This window comes from Danio rerio, chromosome 1, assembly GCF_052040795.2.
Source record: "Danio rerio strain M-AB ecotype USA chromosome 1, GRCz13ab, whole genome shotgun sequence".
NCBI lineage: Eukaryota > Metazoa > Chordata > Actinopteri > Cypriniformes > Danionidae > Danio > Danio rerio.
Genome location: NC_141021.1, coordinates 11,420,063 through 11,445,061, shown reverse-complemented (window position 1 = coordinate 11,445,061; position 24,999 = coordinate 11,420,063). Strand labels below are relative to the sequence as shown.

Below are 24,999 nucleotides of genomic sequence, written 5' to 3'. Positions count from 1 at the left end.
AAATGCTACTACTGATGTCAAATACCTTCTTTTGATACCATCTAAAGCTGAAATAAAACACTCAAACAGGTTTGTAACCTTCTCAGGGTGAGTAAATTGTGATAAGATTCATTTTTTAGTGATCAAAATTTTTTCTATTGTAATTGTTATTGGTCTGATGAGAAAATACAGTATTGATCAATTCATTTTAGATTATTTCTGCTACTTAAACCTCTTCAGAAACCTGAGTTTATAGACTAAAGACAAGATGTCAGGAGTTTGGAAATTTTTTAGACTTTTTGTCAGGAGTGTGCCAAGATTTTTTTTATTTGAAAAAACTTAAGTGTGTTTTTTTGTTTGTTTGTTTGTTTGTTTGTTTGTTTGTTTATTTGTTTTAATCAGACAAAAAATATAAATTACTGGTCAAAGGTTTGGGGTCAGTTTTTTTATTATTAATTTTATTAATAATTTTTATAAAATTATTCTGTTTATCAAGGTGGCATTTATTAAATGTAAAACAATTGTTCAATACTTATTTTTTATATATTTATTTTTTACCTATTGTATGTAGTTTTAAATGAAATTATTACTTCACTCATTATTGCTTTTATTGCTATTAATAATAATAATAATAATAATAATAATAAATATAAAAATGATATCTGTAAACTGGAGTAATGAAGCTGAAAATTATTTTTCATTATTAAAATCACTGAAATAAATTATTAAATTAAATTATAAACAACTTTTGAACAGTTATTTAATACTGCAATAACATTTCACAATTTTTACTGTATTTCTGTTTAAATAAATGCAGCCTTGGTGAGCAGGAGAAGCTTATTTTAAAACTTTTAAAAATCCTACTGACCGCAAACTTTTGACCAGTAGTGTAAATATACATGATAAAGCATGGGGACAGATATTAGAACACCTTAAATCATTGGAAGAAATGCAAGCATAACCAATGACCCCTGTTAATAAAGGAATTTACAAGTATAATTGATATACACTCTTAATAATCTTTTATTAGATGCCCAAACTATTATTTGACAATAATACTGTTGTCAGGATAATGCATTTTTCTCATTATATAAGAACAATGTTACTTTGTAATTACTTTTATTTTCACATACCCGAAATTATATTTTGCTTTCGTGAGCATTTGTCCATTTGTTGTTCGGTTGTTCTGTCATAGGTTAGTATTTTTATGTATTGTATTTGATGTTTTATTATTATTGTATTGTATTGGTTTTGTTTGTCCTCTATTATGTTGCAGTTTTGTAAAATGCAAAAAGCTCATAAATAAATGTTTAAAAAATTGTATTTGCAAATTTAGGTGGGTTGAAAATAAGTTGTCCCCCAAAAAAATGTATAATTGTGTTGATTTGGCTCATTTTAAATAAGAAGTTTGAACAAATAGCAAAAATAATTGTGTGTATTTATTGTACTATATATTACCTTAAAATGTACATTTATATATGTTGTTCCTCTAAGAACAAAATTGTACTCTTCTGACAGTGCAGGGTTGCAATATTGGTCATCGGTCAACACTACTATACACTGAAAAAAAAATTATTCAAAGATGATTCCTTGAATTTACTAAATTAAGTTAAGTGGTTGTAAACAATTTATTTCGGCTGAATTTAAACAAACAAAGTTAAACATTACAAATTTTAATTTGTTTGTTTAAATTCAACACAAAAAAATTTTTTCAGGGTATACTTTAATAAAATGCTGGGTTCCACACAATTCATTCATGTTGTCCCACATCAAATCGATTAAGTTAACTTGTTTTTACAAATTTAAGAAGATTGAACATAAACAATTAAGTTGTCCCAAAAAAACAAGAATTGTTTTGATTCAGCTCATTTTAAATAAGCAATTTAAACAAACAGCAAACAATATGTTTTGAGTGTACTACTGCATCCCTAATTTTTTTTTAAACAAGGGTAAATGAATGACAACAAAACCTCCATTTTGGGTGAACTATTGCTTAAAAGGCCAGTTTATCTTTACTTCCCCACCCCCTGATAATCTGTGAAAAAAATGATGTCCTAATCTTTCATGGGTTCAGATTATCTGGTAATGTGAGGTGTTGACAGATGAAGTTCCTTAAAAACAAGCTGTTGTATTAAGTTCGCTGGACAGCAGAGATGGAGAAAAAAACTGCTGAAGATTGGCACCATTGTGACTGTTTGTATAACATGTCAGAAATGTGCAGAAAAACAGTACAGACAAACAGAAGTGCTGGTGAGAAATGGCCTCAGTTCTGAACATGCCGGCTGAGAGCAGAAAGCTGTTAGAGCACTAGCCAGCAAATGTAAACATTAGCATCGATCCGATACGTCAGACCATTGAAAGTGCTCCCTCGAGCATGATAATCTAAAATCTGATAATGTGAGATATGCCATGATTTGGATTTTGTAGTGTCCGCTAAAATTTAAGAGAAAAAAAATTTGTGTTCGCTGTACTTCTGTGTTTAAAGATACCCAGGTTATTCTTTTGAATTGTCATATTAATTTATCAATTAACTAGCCAAAAAACCCTCCTGTGAATTTATTTTCTTTTTGCAAATATTTCCCAAATGATCTTTAAAAGAGCAAGCAATTTTTTAATGTATTTTCTATAATATTTTTTTCTTCTGGAGAAAGTCTTATTTGTTTTTTTCCAGCTAGAATAAAAGCAGTTTTAATTTTTTAAAGCAATTTAATTTTTAACGTCAATATTAATAGCCCCCTTAAGCTATAGATTTTTTTTCGATTGTCTACTGACCAAACCATCATTATAAAATAATATGAATAATTACTCTAACTTATTGTAACCTGATCAACCTAGTTAAGCCTTTAATTGTCACTTTAAGCTGAATACTAGTATCGTGAAAAATATCTAATGAAATATGATTTACTGTCATCATGGCAAAGATAAAATGAATCATGAGTAATTACAAATGAGTTATTAAAACTAATGTTTACAAATGTGTTAAAAAATACATTCCATTAAACGGAAACTGGGGGAAAATATATACAGGGAGCTAATAATTCTGACTTTAACTCTATAATATGACCATTGTACTAAATTAGCATTGGTTTGAAACAACGTAAAGATCAGTAAACGATTTAACATTTTTGGGTGCGCAAAGACTTTTATGTATTATTATATATTCACACTTGCCATTTAAAATGAGTTCTGCAGGAATTGCATAATCACAGACTAATGAATTGCAGTCAGTGTGAAAAAATTTATTAATGTAAGCCTTACATTACTCTTGATAAAGGATTAGTATCACACCACGAGGATGTCTTGCTTGGTGTAAAACATTATGTGTCTGAAATTGATTAATTGAATATCACTGTCGGACAACACAGCAGCAACAATAAACACACCGCCAAATGTTAAGTTTCCCTAAAATTCCAGATCATGCACTGGCAGATGATATAAATGAGCAAGACAGCGAGTGTACAAAAGCAATTGCATGAGGATTTCAAACTGTTCCATGGAGTGAACAGCATTTCAGATCATGTGCTTCAGTAGACACAAAACACAGACGACAGTCAAAGGACAGGGGTTGTTTCAGGACACTCACTCTAGGTGCCACATTTACAAGTGCCAAACAAACCTGACTAATCTGGAGGTAATATGATTAAAAACTATAAACTATGGCATGGTAAGGGAGGCAGGAAGTGATAACATATGCAAGATAAAGATATTTTGATATTCAAATGAAGACATCACACTGTTATGAAAATTAAACACCAAAAATGAAAAGAAAAAAGCATGACCATGTGACTTTCTTGATATAAACAAAACAAAACATTTTTTTCAAGAATAGACTGCTTGTTTGGTCCAATGGGGGTTGATGCCTCTCTCTCTCTCTCTATATATATATATATAGGTACACTCACCAGCCACTTAATTAGGTTCACCTGTCCAACTGCTCGTTAAGGCAATCGTTAAGGCCTCGGCTCAGTTGTCGTTGTGTGGAGTTTGCATGTTCTCCCTGCGTTCGAGTGGGTTTCCTCCGGGTGCTCCGGTTTCCCCCACAGTCCAAAGACATGCGGTACAGGTGAATTGGGTAGGCTAAATTGTCCGTAGTGTGAATGTGTGTGTGGATGTTACCCAGAGATGGGTTGCGGCTGGAAGGCCATCCGCTGCGTAAAAACTTGCTGGATTAGTTGGTGGTTCATTCCGCTGTGGCGACCCCGGATTAATAAAGGGACTAAGCCGACAAGAAAATGAATGAATGAATGATCTAAAAATAGCCACAAATTGCGCCAAACACATCTTGCGCCTTATTGGTTTATCATAGGGCCCTGAATGTCATTACATTAATTTAAAGGCAAACTCAGAAGACATTTCCACATTCTGTTCTGCAATTGTAAGCATAATACTACTACTTGTTGTACTAAATTAATCAAGGCTTACTTTAATACAAAACATGTCAGAGAAAGGATTCAGCATATTGAGTGTAATGGTCCAAAAAGGGTTTTCATTTTCTGATGCAAGATATATATATATATATATATATATATATATATATATATATATATATATATATATATATATATATATATATATATATATATATATAAAAACTTTTTTTCTTGAGATTTACCTCTCTGCCTCAGAGCACTTTCAGCTTTGTATTCAGCTGAATAATATGCCATTCTGCTGTTTTTTTTTTTTCGAGTAACAGAAGCAGAGATATACATTTCAAAAGCACCAGCAGCACAATTCAAAAGAGTTTACAAACAACAGGCCAGAAAGACAAGAAGCTTAAAGACACTCTTCCTTGGAAAAAAAAAAAGTTTGAGTTCTGCTCGGTCTCTGTTAAAAGCCATTACAGTAATAGCCATAATTATTTAATTTTCATCATGTTTCACAGAGCTGTCAGAGGTAAATCAGCTCCCCCAAACCCCATCATCACTCTAACTTACAGTGATTACAGTCATTCTGAAGGTCATTATATGGACAGTCTCAACTACAAATAAAACTAAAATAAACATGATACCAGCTGTTAGCCAGCCACACTTTTCTCAAGTGGTTTGACAGCAATGCGTTCACACTCTCAGACTGACGGATAAATAAATGAAGGGTAAAAAGGGCTTCGGAGACTAACACTTTACATGCTGCGGGAGCGTGATCCAGTTTACTTTAAGATAATCAGATAGAAAAGGTCAAAGTGAAAAATGATATGAAGAGGAAAGAGTCGAGATGAACGCACTTTTGAACGCCGAGCATTAACTCTGAAGGTTATAGTGACCAGCAATGAGAAATGACAAGCTGTGAAAAAGTAATGCGAACACTTCGGGATGGGAGGAGGGAGAGTTTCAGGTCGACATTACATGGGAAGGAGACACGAGAGAGATAACGAAAGTCTGATAGCAAGGAAATGTGGGGAGAAAGAAGCCAAAGAAGGGATAGAAAACAACCCAGATCTCACTAGTTTCCATGGCCATCAGCCAGCTTTTCTTTGACCTAACCATAAAATTTCTTCTGTGTAAATATTTTTCTTGTAACCAGCTGTGATGGGAAGTTAATGAGATATGAGGCATCTTGTTGGTTGCTTAGTTTCTGTATAAAGTCCACTGTTAGCCTCGCCTTCAGTAAAATCTCATTGGTCTAACATCCCGCGACACATATAATAACACATTCTGATTGTGTTGAGTCACACGGTTTTCAAGGAAGACAGAGTTTGCCATGAACCCTTCTCGTCTGCTTATGACAGCGTGTTAGTGTTAAAATGGATCATTTATTTCCTTAAAGACTTCCAAGTGTATCTATTCACATGTAAACAGTGCACTGAAAAAATGTTTTGGTGTGGTAAATTTGGGTGTTTGATGACTTTTTTGGTGATGTAAAATGTGATAAATTCGACCCAGGCTCATTCTGAAAACATACCGCTATATGCATTTCTGGAGAGCGCCAAATACATCCTAGGACAGGGGTCAACAATCTTGTACCTGCAGGTCCAGTGCCCAGCAGGGTTTAGCTCCCAACTTGCCTCAGCACACCTGCCTGGGTGTTTCAAGTTTACCTAGTGAGACCTACATTAGCTTGTTCAGTCGTGTTTGATTAGGGTTGGAGCTAGAATCTGCAGGACACCGGCCCTCCAGGAACAAGTTTGGTGATCCCTGTCCTAGGAGCTACATTTATTTATTTATTTATTTGCATTTTTGGTTCAGCGAATCCTCCAGAGGCCGCTGTGTCCACTTTTTCAGACCTCAAATTTCCTTCCAAGTGCCATTCGCACCCGCTGTTCTCACATAAATCCACCAGAGGGTGCTGTCGACTGACTGACTGACCAAATTACTGAACCTCCCTCCTCTTTCCCTAAACCCAACCAATAGTGTTTTCAAAAGCACTGATTGACCTGCTTACCCACTTCCCTAAACCCAACCAACAGTTTTAAAAAGCAATCCAGAAAACAAACAGCCGTGGCCTAATCTTTACCACAGATTTTACCACATTCTCACTCTGTTATTTAGTTTTTTGGCTTCTGTTTTTGTCTTACCTGCTTTCTGGAACCGTTCTTCCCCGGACTCAAACTCTGCCGTCATGGTCAACTCATCTCAAGTCCGCCGATGTACATGGCAACTGATGTGATCAGAAACAAAGTTTACAGTAAACATCAGTTATTTATTTTCAACAATTAAAGCCATAAACACACTCACAAACTACGTATTAATAGTATTTTCATCTAGTGCACTCAAAAACCTAAACCTTTATGTTGAATTGCATTTATTCTATATTGAAGCAATCAGATTTCATTTACATAATCATGTTTTTAAAATGCACTTATTTAAATGAATAGCATAAGCGTCATAGTGGAATCAATCAAATTTGTTTACTTAAAAAGTATGTATGTGATTCAAATATAGCTATAGCTAAGAAATAGCTATTTTCAATTCAAAATGGATTTGTTGGTATTAAATATACAAGCTAATCTGGTTATATAGTGAATTCAAGAAACATTCATTAATCAATTCATTTTCCTTCGGCTTAGACCATGCGCCTTAAACTCAATTCCTGGAGGGCCACAGCTCTGCACAGATTTGTTCCAACTGTAATCAAACCCAGCAAATCCAAATAATCAAGGTGTTTAAGACTCTTAGAGACTATTAAGCAGGTGTGATTCAGAGGTGGTTAGAGCTAAAATCTGCGAGCTGTTGCCCTCCAGGAATTGAGTTTGAGACCACTGCCTTGGACCCTTATTTGTCAGGGGTTGCCACAGTGGAATAAACAGGGAACTATTCCAGAATATGTTTTATACAGTGGATACCCTTCCAGCCACAGCCTAGACATGGAAACATCCATACACTTTCACATTCACACACACTCATAAACTACAGCCAATTTAGTTGATCCAATTCATCTAAAGCACGTTTTTGGACTGTGGGGGAAACCAAATCACCCAAAGGAAACCCACGCAAACCCTGGGAGAACATGCAAACTCCACACAGAAATGTCAACTGACCCAGCCTGGACTCGAATCAGTGTGTGTGTGTGTGTGTGTGTGTGTGTGTGTGTGTGTGTGTGTGTGTGTGTGTGTGTGTGTGTGTGTGTGTGTAAAATAATATACATTCTTTAATCCTCCTTAATACATCCCTGTGGTTATGCAGGACATGTTTCTGAAAATGATTTGTGGATGCATAAAAGTGGTTGGTCATGTTTATTCATTCATCCTTGAGGCAGAAATAGATTACACAATAACCAATTTCAACAGCTTACTATTGATAAATGGTCTTTCTGGACTGGTGAGGAAATGTTGAGATCTTACCTTTGGCAATTCACAACAGTTAAAGGGATGGTTCACACAAACATTTGATTAAGCTCACTATTTACTCACTGAAAAAAGGCAGAGGTACACTGGACCAGCTCTTTACACGCTATGCAGGAGTATGCCCAACCAGTCCACTTGTGTTTTGTGGACTTGGAGAAGGCATTCAACCGTGTCCCTCGTGGCATTCTGTGGAAGGTGCTCTGGGAGTATGGGGTCAGAGGCGCTCTGTTAAGGGCTGTCTCGTCCCAGTATGAACAGAGTAGTTTGGTTCGTATTGCCGGCAATAAGTCAGACTTGTTTCCAGTGCATGTTGGACTCCAGCAGGGCTGTCCTTTGTCACAAATTCTGTTCATAATTTTTATGGACTGAATTTCAAAGCACAGCCTTGGGCTGGAGGGGGACCACAGGATTTCATCTCTGTTATTCGCAGACAATGTTGTTCTGTTGGCTCAATCGAACATGGACCTTCATCATGCACTGGGGCGGTTTGCTGCCGAGTGTGAAGCAGCTGGGATTAAAATCAGCACCTCCAAGTCCGAGGCCATGGTGCTCCACTGGAAAAAGGTGGTTTGCCATCTCCAGGTTGGAGGAAAGTCCTTACCCCAGGTGGAGGAGTTCAAGTATCTTGGGATTTTGTTGAGTGAGGGAAGGAAAGAACGTGAGATTGACAGACGGATTGGTGCAGTAGCAGCAGTAATGCAGTCGATGTACCAATCCGTTGTGTTAAAGAAGGAGCTGAGCTGAAAGGCAAAGCTCTCGATTTACCAGCCAATCTACGTTCCTACCCTCAAACATGGTCATGAGCTTTGGGTCATGACCAGAAGGGCAAGATCTCAGATCCTGAAATGAGTTTCCTTTGCAGGGAGGCAGGGCACACCCTTATAGATAGGGTGAGGAGCTCAGAGTAGAGCCACTGCTCCTCCACATCGAGAAAAGTCAGCTGAGGTGGTTCAGGCATCTGTTTCAGATGCCTCCTGGACGCCTACCTAGGGAGGTGTTTCTGGCATACCCCACCAGGAGTTGGCCTCAGGGAAGACCCAGGATATGTTGGACGGATCCCCCCATAGGAGCTGGAGGAACTGTCTGGGGAGAGGGAGGTCTGGGGTTCTTTCTTAAGACTGCTGTCCCCGTGACCCGCCCCGGAAGAGCAAATAAAATTGAATGAATGATCGATGAATGAATGAACTAAATTGTATTATGTTTAATCCACTTAAATTTGCAAACACCAATAAATAAACTCAATTACTTCATGTTGCCCCAATCACACGATTGTGGGGAACCCAGCATTTATTACAGTGTTCACAAGTGGTCTCAAACCTCTATGATTTTCTTTTGAACACAAAAGAAGATATTTAGAAAAATGTTGAAAACCTGTAACCATTGACCTCCTTAGTAGGAAAAACAAATTGTAAAAGTCAATGGTTACAGGTTTCCAGCTTTCTACACAATTTCTTCTTTTGTGTTCACTGTTAAATTGGTAGGTTCTACACAATTGAATTGTGTTGTGTTGGGGTAACATGAAGAAATTAAGTTAACTTTAGGGTGCTTTCACACCTACACTTTAGTTTCGGAACGTATCTCGTTTGCCCAGTTAGCGTGGTTCGATTGGCATATGTGAACAGGGCAATCGCGCTCTGTTCCGCGCCAAAGTAATCGCTCCGAGATCGCTTGAATTAGGTGGTCTCGATTGAAACGAACCCTGGAGCGGTTCGATTGCAGTGAGAAAGCGATCCGATCCGAGCGCGGTTATATCACAGTGTTTTATGGATATGTAATAGGCTTACGGCTATATGAAGAGAGAATTATGAGTAGGGCGGGAAGTTTCGCGAGTCTCCGAATGCCCGCAAACGAGTGATGATCTCCCGGTAATCTTGCATCTCCCTCCCTCAAATAGGCATCGTCGCGCACACTTCTCACCCCTCCCCACCGCGTCTCTCCTCAGACATGTCGCGCGCGCGCACCCTGTCAATCACCACCAAACCACCACCTCTCCTGACAGCTGAGCGGGACGCTGCAAAATAAACCCTGACACTGACCAATGTAAGGAGAGTTTACTTGCACGTGACGCGTTAGCTCTTTTGGTCCGTTTAGAAACTTTGCAGTGTGAAAGCGAACCGCTCCAAGAGCAAAGAGCAACAATATAACAATTGTAATCTCTATTTCGGAACAACTGAATCGATTCACAGGTGAGAAAGCACCCTTAGTTTGCGAATTTAAGTGGACTGAACATAAAACAACTATGTTTATTTTTTGAGTGTTCAACAGAAGAAAGTCAAAGGAAGTAATTTTTGGGTGAACTATCCCTTTAAACCTCATGATATGATTCGTTTAAAAGAAAACACACACACTCACATGCACACACACATACACAAAAAATCAATTTGATCATATCATTTTCTGCGACCTTTTATATCACTCCACTTTCTCAAAGTCACATGTGCCACCTTCATTTACAGTTTTAAATCAAAAGATGATTCAAAAATTGGTCCCGAGCCCACTGAAACATCTGCTTCCTCGAGGAGTGAGTCTTTAAAAGCTCATTACAACAGCATAAGTCATGACAGCATCATAAAAATCACTTGGAACTGGCACAGCATCAAAACAGCCAGAACTATTTACAAGATGAACTGATAAAGGTTGCATGGACCAGATGAAAACGTTGCCACAAAATGAGCTATGAACTAAATAAACAACCTTCACACCCAGTGCAGCGAGACTCAGGGGTTGCTAAATAAAAAAGGAAACTCTTAAATGCCTTCTCCTGTGAGCAAATCAATAACAAATTTTCCTCACCACTTAGTTGAAATTCATTCATCATGCACAAAGCCATAATACACACTTAGAAGATTGAAAACTGAAGTTGTGTGTGTCTGATGCTGTTCCCGGTTCATTTGTATGAGTAATGTGGTCAATTAAATTCAAATTCTAACTAATTGTAATAAATTCTGCCAAACAGGATGAAAGAATAGGAAAGAATGCAATAAATTATTGACAAATTGATGCTTAAATGACTTTGAAATGTTTTGTGGTGAATGAAACAACAACAAAAGTCAAGAGGTTTGTATTCAATACTAGGGTTTCCGTGTTTTCATGAACTTTCAAGAACTTTTTAAAGCATAATTAGTCTTTTTAATTCATACACTAAAAAAAATTATTCAAAGATGATTCCTTGGATTTACTCAATTTCTTTATGTTAAGAGGTTGTAAACAATTTATTTGGGCTGAATTTAAACAAACAAATTAAGTTGAACATGACTAAACTTAATTTGTTTGTTTAAATTAAACACAAACAAATTGTTTGCAACAGTTCTGCATGCAACACTTTTTTCAGTGTACTAGGGGTGCACGATATTGGAAAAATCTAACATTCCGATCCTATTTTATTCTGCGATATATATTGCAATATGAATATATTGCGTTAACTGTTTACAAAAAATGATTGGGATGATTCTGAGTTCATATGCATAAAATATAAGATACAATCTACAAGCACAGAGAAATTCAATAAGAAAAAGATTCCAATTAAATAAACAGCATTTTATTTTTTCACAGGAGTCGAACTGTATTCAGGTATACAGAAATTAAATAATCAAATGTAAATTATACTGCATAGTCTTTGTTATATAAACAATTCAATAAAATGTGTTGTTTTAATATTAAAATTCTAATTTTAATTTTTCAAGCCTGAATGCTTTTACAATACTTAGTACGAATTTGAACAAATTAGTCACTAAACTGACAAAACGTAAAATAGTACAATTTGCTTAAAGTGTAAGTGTTTTTGCAGTTTGTTGGTCTGACGATTTCAGGTGTTAAAGACCCCAATATATTTCAAATGAAATTTAACAAAACTCACTGAAATGACAGCATTTTAAACAAAATCCAAACAAAACTAAATTCATTTTGAGTTCGTTTCGGCAGGTTGAAACAGTTCAAGTCATCAGTTTTGGTTGAATTAACCTTTTAACAAAATAAAGCTGAAATAGAAAAGTCATGGGTGACAAATGACATCATTACTGTTAACATTAAGGGATTAAGAGGGTAAGTTACAGTCAGGTCGATGCTATATCACAGCGTTTCATAACTTTTAGATTAAGTGGCTAGTTTGTATGAATTCGCACAATTTCATTTGTACAATTTAGTATGATTTGCTTATCCCCCAATGACGACTGGGTTAAGAATAGGGTTTGGTGCCATGTCTTCTTTTAGAAAACTTACATTTTCATACGACAGTACTTGAATTTCGATGAGTTTTTAATAAATTCACACTAAATGGCCACTGAACTGACAAAACATAAAATACTTATAGTTTCTTTGATTAATTGATCATGCTTTAATTTGATTTAATTTGAATCATCTGCGAGTGTGTGCACCTCAATTAAAGTAGAATTTTTTGCAGTTTGATGGTCTGAAGATTTTAGGTGTGTGTTAAAGGCCCCAATATATTCTAAATGAAATTGAAAAATGAACTGCATTGATGTAATTTCGAACAAAATACAGACAAAACAAAGTTCTTTTTGAGTTTGTTTCAGCAGGTCGAAACCAAAATAAGCTTTTTGGTGAGTTCGCTTTGGTCTTAAACACCTTCTAATTGGCGCTCTATGTGTTAAAGGATGTTTGTGATTATTTATGAAACTTTTCTTCTCTTTCTCACTCGTTGTTGTGTTTAGGAGTACACTCAAGCAGTGTCAAAGCGTTTGAAAACAGTATACCATCACTCAGCCTTTTTGAAATTCTGTTTGCCCTCAAACAAAGAACAAAAAAGAACTTCAAACTTTCTGTTTCCAAACATTTAAAAGTCCATCATTCCAGTTAGAAAGCATAAATTTACAACTGCAGGCCATTAAAACATACACAAATATTACCAGGAGTGGACAACCCAACAAATTCACCCAAGATTTTGTAATGCTCAAAGACACAGCAAACGCCACAGGAACTTTACCACAGACTCACTTAACACATATAAAAAGAATAAAGTTCATGACAGCGCAACTACAAAATACATGAAAAAATATGGTTTAAATCTGAATGAACCACGAGACTTTTAAAACATTTTTTTTAAATCAAGATGTCTCAATAGTCCAGTCAAAGCCCATTGAATTCAATAGTGTGTCCACACTTTTTCATATGACTGTACTTCAACCACATTTTGACACGCATTATGAAAGAAGCTTAATATAGCTTGGGTATAATCTAGAATTACTACCTAGTACATGCTCACAATATGTGTTTTTTCACAAAAGTACACTTGTGTCTTTTGTTCATGCCCTAGATAAACACCTCAAACAGGTAAACGCTGCCTGCAAAGTGCCACACGCAGCGATCTGACCTCTCATTTCTCTGACACTGGTGAAATTATCCCAGTGTGCCGCACTTGATTACCTGCGCAACAGTTTGTCAGGTGCTGCAGACAATGTCGAAATCACTCACACATTGATGCGCACGTTTATAACGCTCTGCTTGTTTGTTAGCTTGTTTCCTATAGGAAGTGAGGGGGATGAGCTGACCCAGATATGTTCACCTCTTAATGTTTGGAAATTTGTTCCATTAGCCTCTGTGATCTTTCTGGCTTGAGAGGAGGAGAGCCATAGCAACCAGCTGAGCATCACGCCTCCTCTCAGTATAGTGCGGTGTAGAGATTTCAAAGACCGTCATTACAATGGCACCTGCAGCTGAGGCAGCCTGTGCGAGTGTTAAAAAAAACATGACTGTCCTAAGGCATTTTTCTCCTTTCAGTGCAGAAGAAAGAAAGAAAAAAGAAATAAAGAAAGAGAAAGAAAGAAAGAAAGAAAGAAAGAAAGAAAGAAAGAAAGAAAGAAAGAAAGAAAGAAAGAAAGAAAGAAAGAAAGAGTGAGCAAATGAACGATCGAACGAGCAAACGAATAAACATATGAAAAGAAAGAGCAAACAAATGAACAAACAAGCAAACAAACAAACAAAAGAAGGAATAAATGGATGAACAAATGGATGAATGAACAAGTGTACGAAAGAAAGAAAGAAAGAAAGAAAGAAAGAAAGAAAGAAAGAAAGAAAGAAAGATGAAACAAACGACAGAAAGAACAAACAAATGAATGAATGAACGAATGAATGAACAAACAAGCTAATGAAAAAACAAACGTATAAATGAATGAAAGAAAGAAAGAAAGAAAGAAAGAGAGAAAGAAAGAAAGAAAGAAAGAAAGAAAGAAAGAAAGAAAGAAAGAAAGAAAGAAAGAAAGAAAGAAAGAAAGAAAGCGAACAAACAATCAAAAAAAATTATGAAATGACAAACGAATGAACAAGCATATGAACGAATGGGAAAAAAAGAAAAAAATTTTAAAGAAAAAAAGGAAGAACGAGTGAGCCAACGAGCAAGCGAACGAGCAATCGAACGAGCAAGCGCACGTAGAAACATACAAAAGGAATAGAGAAAGAGCAAACGAATGAGCAAATGAGTGAACAAACAAACAAAATAAATAACAATGGATGAATGAATGAATAAATGAATGAATGAACAAACAAACATACGAAAGAAAGAAAGAAAGAAAGAAAGAAAGAAAGAAAGAAAGAAAGAAAGATGAAACAAATGAAAGAAAGAACAAATAAATAAACAAAAAAATGAACAAATGAACAAACAAGCTAATAAATAAACAAATGTACAAAAGAAATAATTAATGGACAAAGAAAGAAAGAAAAGTACAAATGGATGAACAAATGAATGAATGAACAAGTGTATGAACGAATGAAGGAAAGAAAGAAAAAAGAACAAACGAACGAGCGAATGAACACACGTACAAAAGGAAGAGCGAACGAATGAACAAATGAGCGAACAAACAAATAAACAAACAAACAAAAGAAATAACAAATGAACGAACAAATAAATGAATGAACAAGCATAAGACAGAAAGAAAGCTAATGAAAAAACAAACGTATAAATGAAAGAAAGAAAGAAAGAAAGAAAGAAAGAAAGAAAGAAAGAAAGAAAGAAAGAAAGAAAGAAAGAAAAAGAAAGAAAGAATTAAAGAACGCAGGAACAAACGAGCGAATGAGCAAGCGAATGAATGAAAGAATGAACGTATGAACATACGAATGGGAGAAAGAGAGCGAACGAATGAACAAATAAGCGAACAAACAAACAAGTAAACAAACAAACAAAAAAGAATGAATAGATGAACGAATGGATGAACAAGTGTATGAAGAAAGAAAGAAAGAAAGAAAGAAAGAAAGAAAGAAAGAAAGAAAGACTTTGCCATTGAGAAATTACATGCATATTTTCAGTGAATTATTTGGTACATGTCAAGAGAGTGTTTTGTGCATTCAAGTTATATTAGTGTTTGTTCTCCAGGAGTCAAAACCATGCCCTTGACATGCTCTACGGGACTGCACATCATGCAGAATTGAACTGAGAATGCCTCATGCATCTCAATTCCATTTATGAACTGGAATTTGAATGGTTTCTTAGCAAACACAATGAATTATTCATATATGTAATTATACACACAAAATATCAGGTGTTTCCAGAAACGCTGGATGATTCGTGATTCATTATTAATGCTATTGTATACCTCATAAAATCCCACCCACGATTTGATTTCTGTATTCTTTTGGTTATATGTATGGCTATTTTTAGGCATATTATTTCTCTGATGCTGAAAACACACATAAAATGTGCACAAAAAAAAAGCTATTAAAAATGGATTTAGCTATATAATGTCGTGGAGTTTATTACATGTGAATGAATAAATCAAAAGTAGAGCTGTACACCTATGAACTACTGTCTGTAAATATTAAACAGCTGTTTTAATATAAAGTCTGCATGTTCTGTGTATGAATGAATTCTGCAATTTGGTTTTCTATTTCTATTGTCTGTTGTCAGTTTCTGTTGTCTTATTAGAGCAGTGGTTCTCAAAGTGGGGGTCGGGATCCCCTGGGGGGTCGCGGGACAAAGACAAGGGGCCGCTCTGTGATTTCTAAAACTCAAATACATTTCATTAAACTATTTGAAATACCATATTATATTTATGACCCACAGAAGATAGGTAATCTTTGCGCTAAAGAAACAACAACATACAAATAAAAATCAGCCATCAGCCTTTAGTTTTTATATTAAAATGTAATTAAATTAATAAATGACTTAAAAACAAGCATTACATTGTTAATAGACTGTGACATTTTTGTGTTGTCAATATGCTCATGTTTATATATGTCTATAGTTGTATCAGCAAGGTTTTATATATTTACAGTATAACCACGTTCAAAAATGGGGGTCGCGAGTCGCTGACATTGTTATTTTGGGGGTCGCAGACTGAAAAGTTTGGGAACCCCTGTATTAGAGGACATAAGCACATGAAATTTATTTCTAGGGCAGAGTAAATCATTAGTATTCTACAGTTTTAGGTGAAAACAAAATCATTACATTATATTACAAAATTCAAAACTGGTTTAATTCTAATTTTTAGCTAAATAACAAAGTAAAACATTTCAGAGGGTCCTAAATCTGTTTTCCCCTAAGAGGTCACTACACCAGTATAATTTTTATTTTTTCTTGAAAAAAAAAAGACAATAAAACCAGATTTAAATATTAATTGAAATATATATATATATATATATATATATATATATATATATATATATATATATATATATATATATATATATATATATATATAAGAAAAAGAATAAAAACAACAAAAATGTATAGCATCTTTGGGGACAAGAGTCAAAATTTCAATCTGGTTTCAAGAGTTCACACTGAAGATTGATTATAAAGTGTGTTTGGCATGCTGTTCTAGGGAGAGAGCCCTGTGCTCATAAGATCATCAAGCCGGGGCTCCCTTTCGTTTGCAGGGCGAGAGAGGAGTTTGAGCTCAGGTAGGTCTCGGGTACTCCCCAGGCTTATTTAAGGCTAATGACAGATCATAGGGATAGCTATAAAGAAATATACTGCTTACTAAGAACTGTGTCAATGGTGCCAATTTGTTGTGGTCAATTCACTTATTGGACTAAGGGAGGAACGTGTAAACTCTGCACAGAAACGTCGACTGGCCTGGTTAGGACTTGAACCAGTGACATTCTTGATGCGAGGCAACAGTGCTAACCACTGGCCCGCCACTCTATCTAGGAAAAGTGAGGAGTAGGGCTGGGGGGACGAAGATAACTGGGGGGAGAAACTCTGATTATTTATGATGATGAGTTAAGAATTGTCTGATTAGTGAGTCATTTGTTAGCTAATGCCAGACCAGCCATGATCAATCATAAATTATCTCGAAATTAGTTTATGAACCCTAAAGTTCACTTAATTTCAGTTTTCATGAAAATTTGAGGAAAAAGTTAAACATTTTAAATGTTAAATTGGTTAAATCCTTAACAATTTGGTAAAAGCAATTATTTGAACACGCTTGGGGGGACATTTTTTTTTACAATTAAAAATAATAATAATAAAAAAAAAATCGCTGAAAAGTGAAAACTGAAGAAAGAAAGAAAGAAAGAAAGAAAGAAAAAAAGAGAGAGAGAGAAAGAAAGAAAGACAGAAAGAAAGAAAAGAAAGATAGAGAAAGAAAGAAAGAAAGAAAGAAATGAACAAAGGAAAGAAAGAATGAATGAATGGATGAAAGAACGAACAAATAAATGAACGAATGAACAAACATAGGAACAAAAGAGCCAAAAGAAAAGAGCATATGAGCAAGTGAACGAATGAGCGAAAACTTTAAGTTGTTCATGGTAAATCCCAGAATCAAAAGAGAAAATTCAAAATCAAACCCTAATGTTTCAATAAATTTCAGGAAGAGAGAACATGAATAAACTGGCACATTATCAAATATCCACAACCCTCATTAGCTGTGTAATGTTAAAATGTCAAGGCATTCAACTTTCTGAAACAAAAGCAGATAGAGCCTAATCATCGTTAAAAAAAAAAAAAAAATAGGCAATACTAAAATCACTAAATTTGAAAATACTCAGCTAAATTGTGTAAAAAAAAAAAAAAGTATAATTAACCTTTTTGTATTTAAAAATACTAAAATGACATTAAAAAATGTGGATCACAGTGTAAAAGAGCATCTATTCTATATATTTTTTTGCAACTGAATGCATTGTCTACAACCCCACCCCGCATACTGCAAGTGCCTCAAAAACACACAACTGAACCTACACACACACTTTCAGAGCACTACAACACTTTGTGAACACAGTTACTTACATTTAAACTGCTCACATTGCCCGCAGCTTTCACATGAACTTCATGAACTCTGTTAAGGGATTAAAGGTCCCAGACGGTGTTTGTTAATTAATGCTGTACTTTGCAAGAGCAACATCCCTAGTGAAAAACAAATCAATGTAATATAATAGAACAAAGTCTAATACACTTGATATTAGATTTACTATAAACTCATCAGGGATAAAGGGCACTACTAATGCTATATTAACCAATGAAACCTCCAACATAGTTCCAATACCATGACCATATCTATGACTTGAACAAAGACTATCAGACGTTTGCTACTTACATTTACTGTACATTTCACTTGTAATGATTTAGCAGACTTTCATTCAAAGCATATTTTAATACAAATGAGGAGAACAACTGATGTAATACATTTGTCCTCCTTTTAGATTTATTTTTCAGAGCTGCTGAAGAGTTCACGGAGATGAAATGAACATATTATATGAAAATGTTTTGTTCTGATTTAAAGTGAAAATTCAAAGAGCCAAGATTCAATTGGCTTTCCCATCACCACCTGCTGTTGGTAATAATTTTGCTATTTAAAAGTTACTATTTATATGTTAATACTTCTAATCATTGGTGTATTAAAGGGGAACTATTATGCCCCTTTTTACTCTGTAAAATGAGTATGTTAGGTTTTAGCTCAAAATACTCAACATTTATTTTTTATAACTCTTTGAAGCTGCCTCTTCTAGGGTTTGATTGAAATTGTGCCGTTTTGGTGACTGTCTCTTTAAATTCAAATAAGATTGTACTCTTTTCAAAAGAGGGCGGAGCTACAAATGCCTATGTGTCAGCATAGTGGCAGATTCAAAAACAGGACTAATGTTATCTTAGTGAAAAACTGAACATTTCTAAATTAGTGGCATAGAAGAAGGCAGTCCATTGAGACTTAAGGCTGATTTATACTTTTGCGTCGAGTGATCGCATGAGCCACGGTGCCAGCCTTGCACGTAGTCATGCATTAATACTTCTGTGTGCTGTTTGTTTAGCTCTGCAGTAACTCTTCAGAAACGCTAGCTGACAGTAGGTTTTTATGTTCCTCTGTGTCGAGTTTGAGTGTGGGTGTTTTGTTACGCGACCATACAAGTAGCTAAAACTCACTCATTCAGTGGTGGGAACCGGCGGATGTGCAACATATTTAATCATAAGGTAAACACAAAACAAAAGTTTCCATCTGGAGCTCCTTCACAGGATTCGACACTTGTAAACACTTGCTCTATCAGGCTCGCGGCTCTCACCCAAGCCTACATTCGTCACAGCTACCAAGCCGACCAATCCCAGAGCTTGCACTATGCGTCGGTATAAAGTGCAATTAAATTTTTTTAAGAGGTGGACGTCACCGTTAGCCACAGTAAGGGCTATGTGCACGTGCAAAGGCTGCCCAGGAGCATACGTGTGCGCTTGAAGTATAAATCAGCCTTTAGGTGTTCATTTGAGCTTCCTAATACTCAGCATTTTTTAATGCCTCTTAGTCACTGGCATTGTTTTCAGCAGGTACGATGTGAAAAGTCTAATGGCAGATGGCTGCTTCTCACTCAGGGCTGTCTATGCTAACGAGATCATCACTTATGAGCGAAGCTTTCCCTCTAGTGATGGGTCGTTCATGAACGATTCGTTCATTTTGAACAAATCTTCAATATGACTCGGGAACTACGAGTCCTCTAAGGGAGTGATTCGTTCATCCGCACGTGCGCACATTTGTGCAGGTGATATCGTTCATTTCAAGTCTTCATCACATTGGCAGAATCCAATCATATGCGTTTAGAGTCGGAAAAAGTTTTGATCCCTTCATCACTCGAGTCCTCTATCGGGTCTGAGTCACTCGTTCCTCACGGGCCAATCATACGCGTTTAAAGCCGCAAAAAGAATTGAACCGTTTATCTCTCGAGTCCTCTATCGGGTTTGAGTCATTCTATCACGTGATGAACGAATGATCATGGCTTAAACTGCATTGATTAAGATTATTTGTGACTGTCAGCGTAACGTGAATGAACCCCTGACATTTGAAGACATGAAGAGGTGAGCTGAGCAAAGAGACAAAAATGCCTTCATAGACAAAAGAGCAGGTAAACATTGAATTATTATTTTCTCCTTCTTATAGTATCTTATTTATGACTTATTTGTCGTGCAATCAACCTTTTGGGCTAGTTGTAGATGTGTTTGGAAGCAATTCGTAACATTTTAATAATATTTTGGCAAATTGAACCAAATTAACAAAATGACTCGAAAAAAGATTCGTTCATCTTGATGAACGAGACTCAAAAATCCGAGTCAGTAAAATGATCCGAACTTCCCATCACTATTTCCCTCTTATGACATGCACAAAGGGAGAATGTCAATCAAATGACAATTCTGCAGACTGTTTTGATGAAGTGTGATTCTAAAAAATATAATTTATTTTTTTTATCATTAGAGGCTGGTTAGCTCACACACCACTGTGTTTAAAGTCCTTATAAAAGTGATTTTTGCATAATAGGTCCCCTTTTAACAATATATAAATTTATTAAATATGGTTTACTGTACATTTTGTATGGTAAATTCTGGCAACCACAGATATATTTTTTTACCATATTTTAGTTTGGTAAAGGTTGCATCAAGTCAAATTTAAGACTTTTTACACCCTTTTAAAGACCATTATGAATTAAGCTTCAGACACAAGGATAAACACCAAGTATTTCTTCTAATGGCCCAGTTAAAACATAAAAAAATAAAATAAAAACAAATGTTGTAGTAAAAAACACAGTTCAACCATATCTGTAAATAAAGTTAATAAATAAAATTTTGTTAAAACTTTTTTGGGGAATAAATGTTAATGGTTACATGGGTGTTTGGCAGATTAGCTTTACATGGATATAGGAAATTAAGACCTGTTTAAAATGATTTAAGACCTAAAACAATAAAACCTTTTTTTTAATTTTATTAAGACAATTTAAATCTTTTCAAGACCCTGGAGAATTTCTGTGCTTCGAATTTCTATGCAAACTGTTTACATGGTCATTCCTATATATATTTTTGTAATTCAGTTCTTAAAACAAATGAAAAAAATGTGCATTTCAATGGATTCCAGAACAATTTACAGGTTGTTCTTCTCATGTTTCATTAATGAGCACAAAGTGTGTGTAGGCGTGAGTCTACATGAATAAAAATCAGCACAGATATGACCTCCAGTGCCCTATTACAAAGACATTTCAGCAAACCTGAAGGTGAAACATGATTGACAGCCAGAGGACATTTCTGATTGGCTAAAAGTCTCATTTTTTAAGCGCTGTCACAACAACAGATGTGATTTCAATGATGACAGGGAGCAAGAGAGATTTTATGCATACTTAATAATAAAAAAACATTGAAAGGGAAAGTGATATAAGTTCTGATAATATTATTAAAATCCTTAACATTGAGTGCATGCAGTGCAAATATAAAGACTCCTACACTTGGCTTTTTTTTTTTTTTTAATCTTTTATAACAGCTGTTAGCGGCAAAGACAGATGAACATCATTAGTCCACTGAGCTCAAGATGTCCCCTGCTATTTTCACTTCACACAGGGCCTTGAACTGTCCGCAGCACTTTTAGCTAGTGAAAAATGACAAATTCCTGGGATTTAGGCTTCAACGTCAGTGGCACATGTCGGGGATTTAGTCTGAGCTGAACATGAATCTCAAAAGCGTTAGGCCGTTAAATGGTAAAAACCCATGGAGGTTTTTCAGTAACTCTTGTGAAAAAAGGCTTTCTTTTTTCCTGCAAAGGCTCTGCAAGCCCTGCCCCTAACAAGTCAATCATGATTCATTGTGTTGCTGAATGTTTTAAAACATGTTGTATTGTCATATTAAAATATTCTGCAGACCAGACGCTGACATTTGTTCATTTCCATCTGCTTGTTAATAAAGTGCTTGACTGAAAGTGAAATGAGGGCAGATTAAGTCATTCTACTCTCCCCTGTAGTTATTTGCTTTTTTCTTTGCTTTCATAAGGCTTTGCACATGGTGTGGTAATAGTTTTCATGACCCCGTTTCAACCAGCTGTTTATTGACATGCTTATTTTTTTCATTTCTTTTGTTGGTTTCCAGGATGTGATGGTGATGAATGGGAGTAAATGTGGGCAACTGTTTCAACTTAAAAAAGGAAATTTAGATTCTTTCATTTTGTGAAGAAATTGTAGACATTGCGTCAGCATGCTGCCAGAATATTGTGTGGGTCAGGTCAAGTAATATTTCAAAAATAGACCTTCAGAGGTGATTTTTTTATCCCTTAACTTTTAGGTCTACAGCATTGACTTGTAAGTCTGATTTTAGCACAAATCTAATGCAGAAAGGGATATACACAAACATACACACTTTATTAGGTACGACTGTCCAACTACTTGTTAACGCAAATTTCTAACCAGCCAATCACATGGCAACAACTCAATGCGTTTAGGCATGTAGACATGGTCAAGATGATTTGTTGCAGTTCAAACTGAGCATCAGAATGGGGAAGAAAGGTGATTTAAGTGGCTTTGAACGTGGCATGGTTGTTGGTGCCAGACGGGCTGGTCTGGGTATTTTAGAAACTGCTGATCTACTGGGATTTTCACACACAACCATCTCTAGGGTTTACAGAGATTGGTCCGAACCTGAAAGCATGGATCCATCACGCCTTGTATCAACGGTTTAGGCTGGTGGTGTAATGGTGTGGGGGATATTTTCTTGCCACACTTTGGGTCCATTAGAACCAACTGAGCATCATGCCACAGCCTACCCTAGTACTTTTGCTGACCATATCTATCCCTTTATGATCACAATGTACACATCTTCTGATGACTACAGTACTTCCAACAGGATAACATAAACCATGGATCATCTTATACTGGTTTCTTGAACATGACAATGAGTCATGGCCTCCACAGTCACCAGATCCCAATCCAATACAGCACCACAATGGGATGTGGTGGAACGGGAGATTCACATCACAGATGTGCAGCCGACCAATCTGCAGCAACTGCGTCATGCTATCGTGTCAATATAGACCAAAATATTTCCAGTACCTTGTTGAATCTATGCCATGAAGGATTAGGCACTTCTGAAGGCAAAATGGGCTCCAACCCTTTACTAAAAGGTGTGCCTAATGAAGTGGCTGGTGAGTGTATGTATGTATGTATTTATATATATATATATATATATATATATATATATATATATATATATATATATATATATATATATATATATATATTTATTTATTTATTATAGAACCAACAAAAATGCATTTCGCAGAACAAAAGCTGTATTAAATGGTATCAAGAAACATTCCTTTAAACAAAATACATTATTTTAACAAGTTAATTATATTTTAGATAAGCCTGTCATGACTGTTGAGTAATCAGATTTAATTTAATTACCATTATTTGAAACAAACCCAAATAACTGTCAGTTTTAGATTTCACACATTGTAAAAGATGCTGGGTTAACATAAGAGAATTATTATTCATTTATAAGTTTTTACAAAATTAAGCGGATTGAACATATAACAATTAAGAAATCTGAAGAGTTGTGTTGTGTCAGCTCCTATTAAACAAGTAGTTTGAACAAGAAACAAAAATATTTTAAAATTTGTGCAATTTCACAAATTTGACATCCAAACATGTATATTATTATATATTTATATTATATTTAAATAATATATTATTTTATAACCTTATTTTTATTATATTATTCATTCATCTTCTTTTCGGCTTAGTCCCTTTATCAGGGGTCACCACAGCAGAATGAACCGCCAACTTATCCAGCATATGTTTTACACGACGAATGCCCTTTTAGCTGCATCCCATCACTGGGAAACATCCAAACACACTCATTCACACACATACACACACTATGGTCAATTTTAGCCTACTCAATTCACCTAAACCACACGCCTTTGGACTGTAGGGGAAACTAGAGCACCCGGAGGAAACCCACCAAACATGGGGAAAACATGCAAACTCCACACAGAAATGCCAACTGACCCAGCTGAGGCTCGAATTAGCGACCTTCTTGCTGTGAGGCGATTGTGCTACCCACTACACCACCGCGTCGCGCTATATTATATTATATCTATTATATTAGCAATTTTAAAGCATTATATTAAGCACTTTTAGTTTAAAACATAAATGTCAATCACATTTTTCTATTCAAATAATGCTAATTATGAAATAAATAAAAATCATGATTGCGACAAGCCTAGTTTGAGATGCAAATATGTAAAAAAAATGTTGACTTTTTTAGAGAAATATGTAAATATACTTTTTTTCCCTGGTATGAGGACAGACATCACAACTTACTTTTAAATTTATACCTAAAATCAGACAATGACTGACAAAAACAGCATATTCTCAGCATACAAAGCTCAAATACTTTTTAATACTTTTACTTTTTAAATTTAGTTCTTTTAATCTCTAGAATTTCTACTGGAAAACAACCCAAAACAACTCCTTTTTTTCAGTGATTTTGCTGTGTGAATATGCTGGTCTCTAGACATGCTTAGCTTCCTTCAATATACATCCATGGGATTTTATAGCAGTTTCACTGTCCATCAGATGAAAATCGCAAGCCTGATTGCTGAGAAAACGTAAAAGCACACTTTTCCTTGAGCTATCTTTCTCAATTTTTGTATAGTCAGGCATTCTCCACATGGGAGAGAGAGAGAGTAATTCGTTGAAAGTGGCTGATTGTACAAATAACACCTTTGTAGTTTCTGTTACTCTGCAGTAGACGTCATTCTGAACCAATTCCGATTAAACGCAATCCTATTTTACCTTATTAGCACTGCCCCAGCGACTGAAACATCCGAGTTATATTGAGCTGCTCAATCAAACGTGAAAGACAAGGTGGTATATCATGGTGTTAAACATGACAGTTTTATAGAAAGCGAGGCAAAGATTGATAGACAAACGTAAAAAGAACGAAAGGATGTGCCATGTTGGCAATTTTCATACAGCACAGGTAATGTATAACCCAGTCCCATCGCTTCTGGTTAATGTCCAATAAAGCAATATGTCAAATCGTAAAGTAGATGTGTATT

At 35.4% G+C, this 24,999-nt stretch overlaps 1 protein-coding gene across 2 annotated transcripts in view; it reads right to left on the bottom strand.

The window, feature by feature from the left end:
• The window catches only part of npy2rl (neuropeptide Y receptor Y2, like), an 87,060-nt gene extending 66,419 nt beyond the window's left edge, over window positions 1-20,641 (bottom strand). Inside the window, exons 1-3 of one of the 2 annotated variants that reach the window (XM_087236418.1) lie at window positions 17,937-20,641; window positions 13,281-13,441; window positions 6,491-6,573 (exon numbers count right to left, since the gene is read on the bottom strand). The gene's annotated coding sequence lies outside the window, so the exon portion shown is untranslated. The remainder of the gene's footprint in view (window positions 1-6,490; window positions 6,574-13,280; window positions 13,442-17,936) is intronic. The other variant, XM_087236417.1, reaches the window with a different exon arrangement.
• Window positions 20,642-24,999: the final 4,358 nt, after the last annotated feature.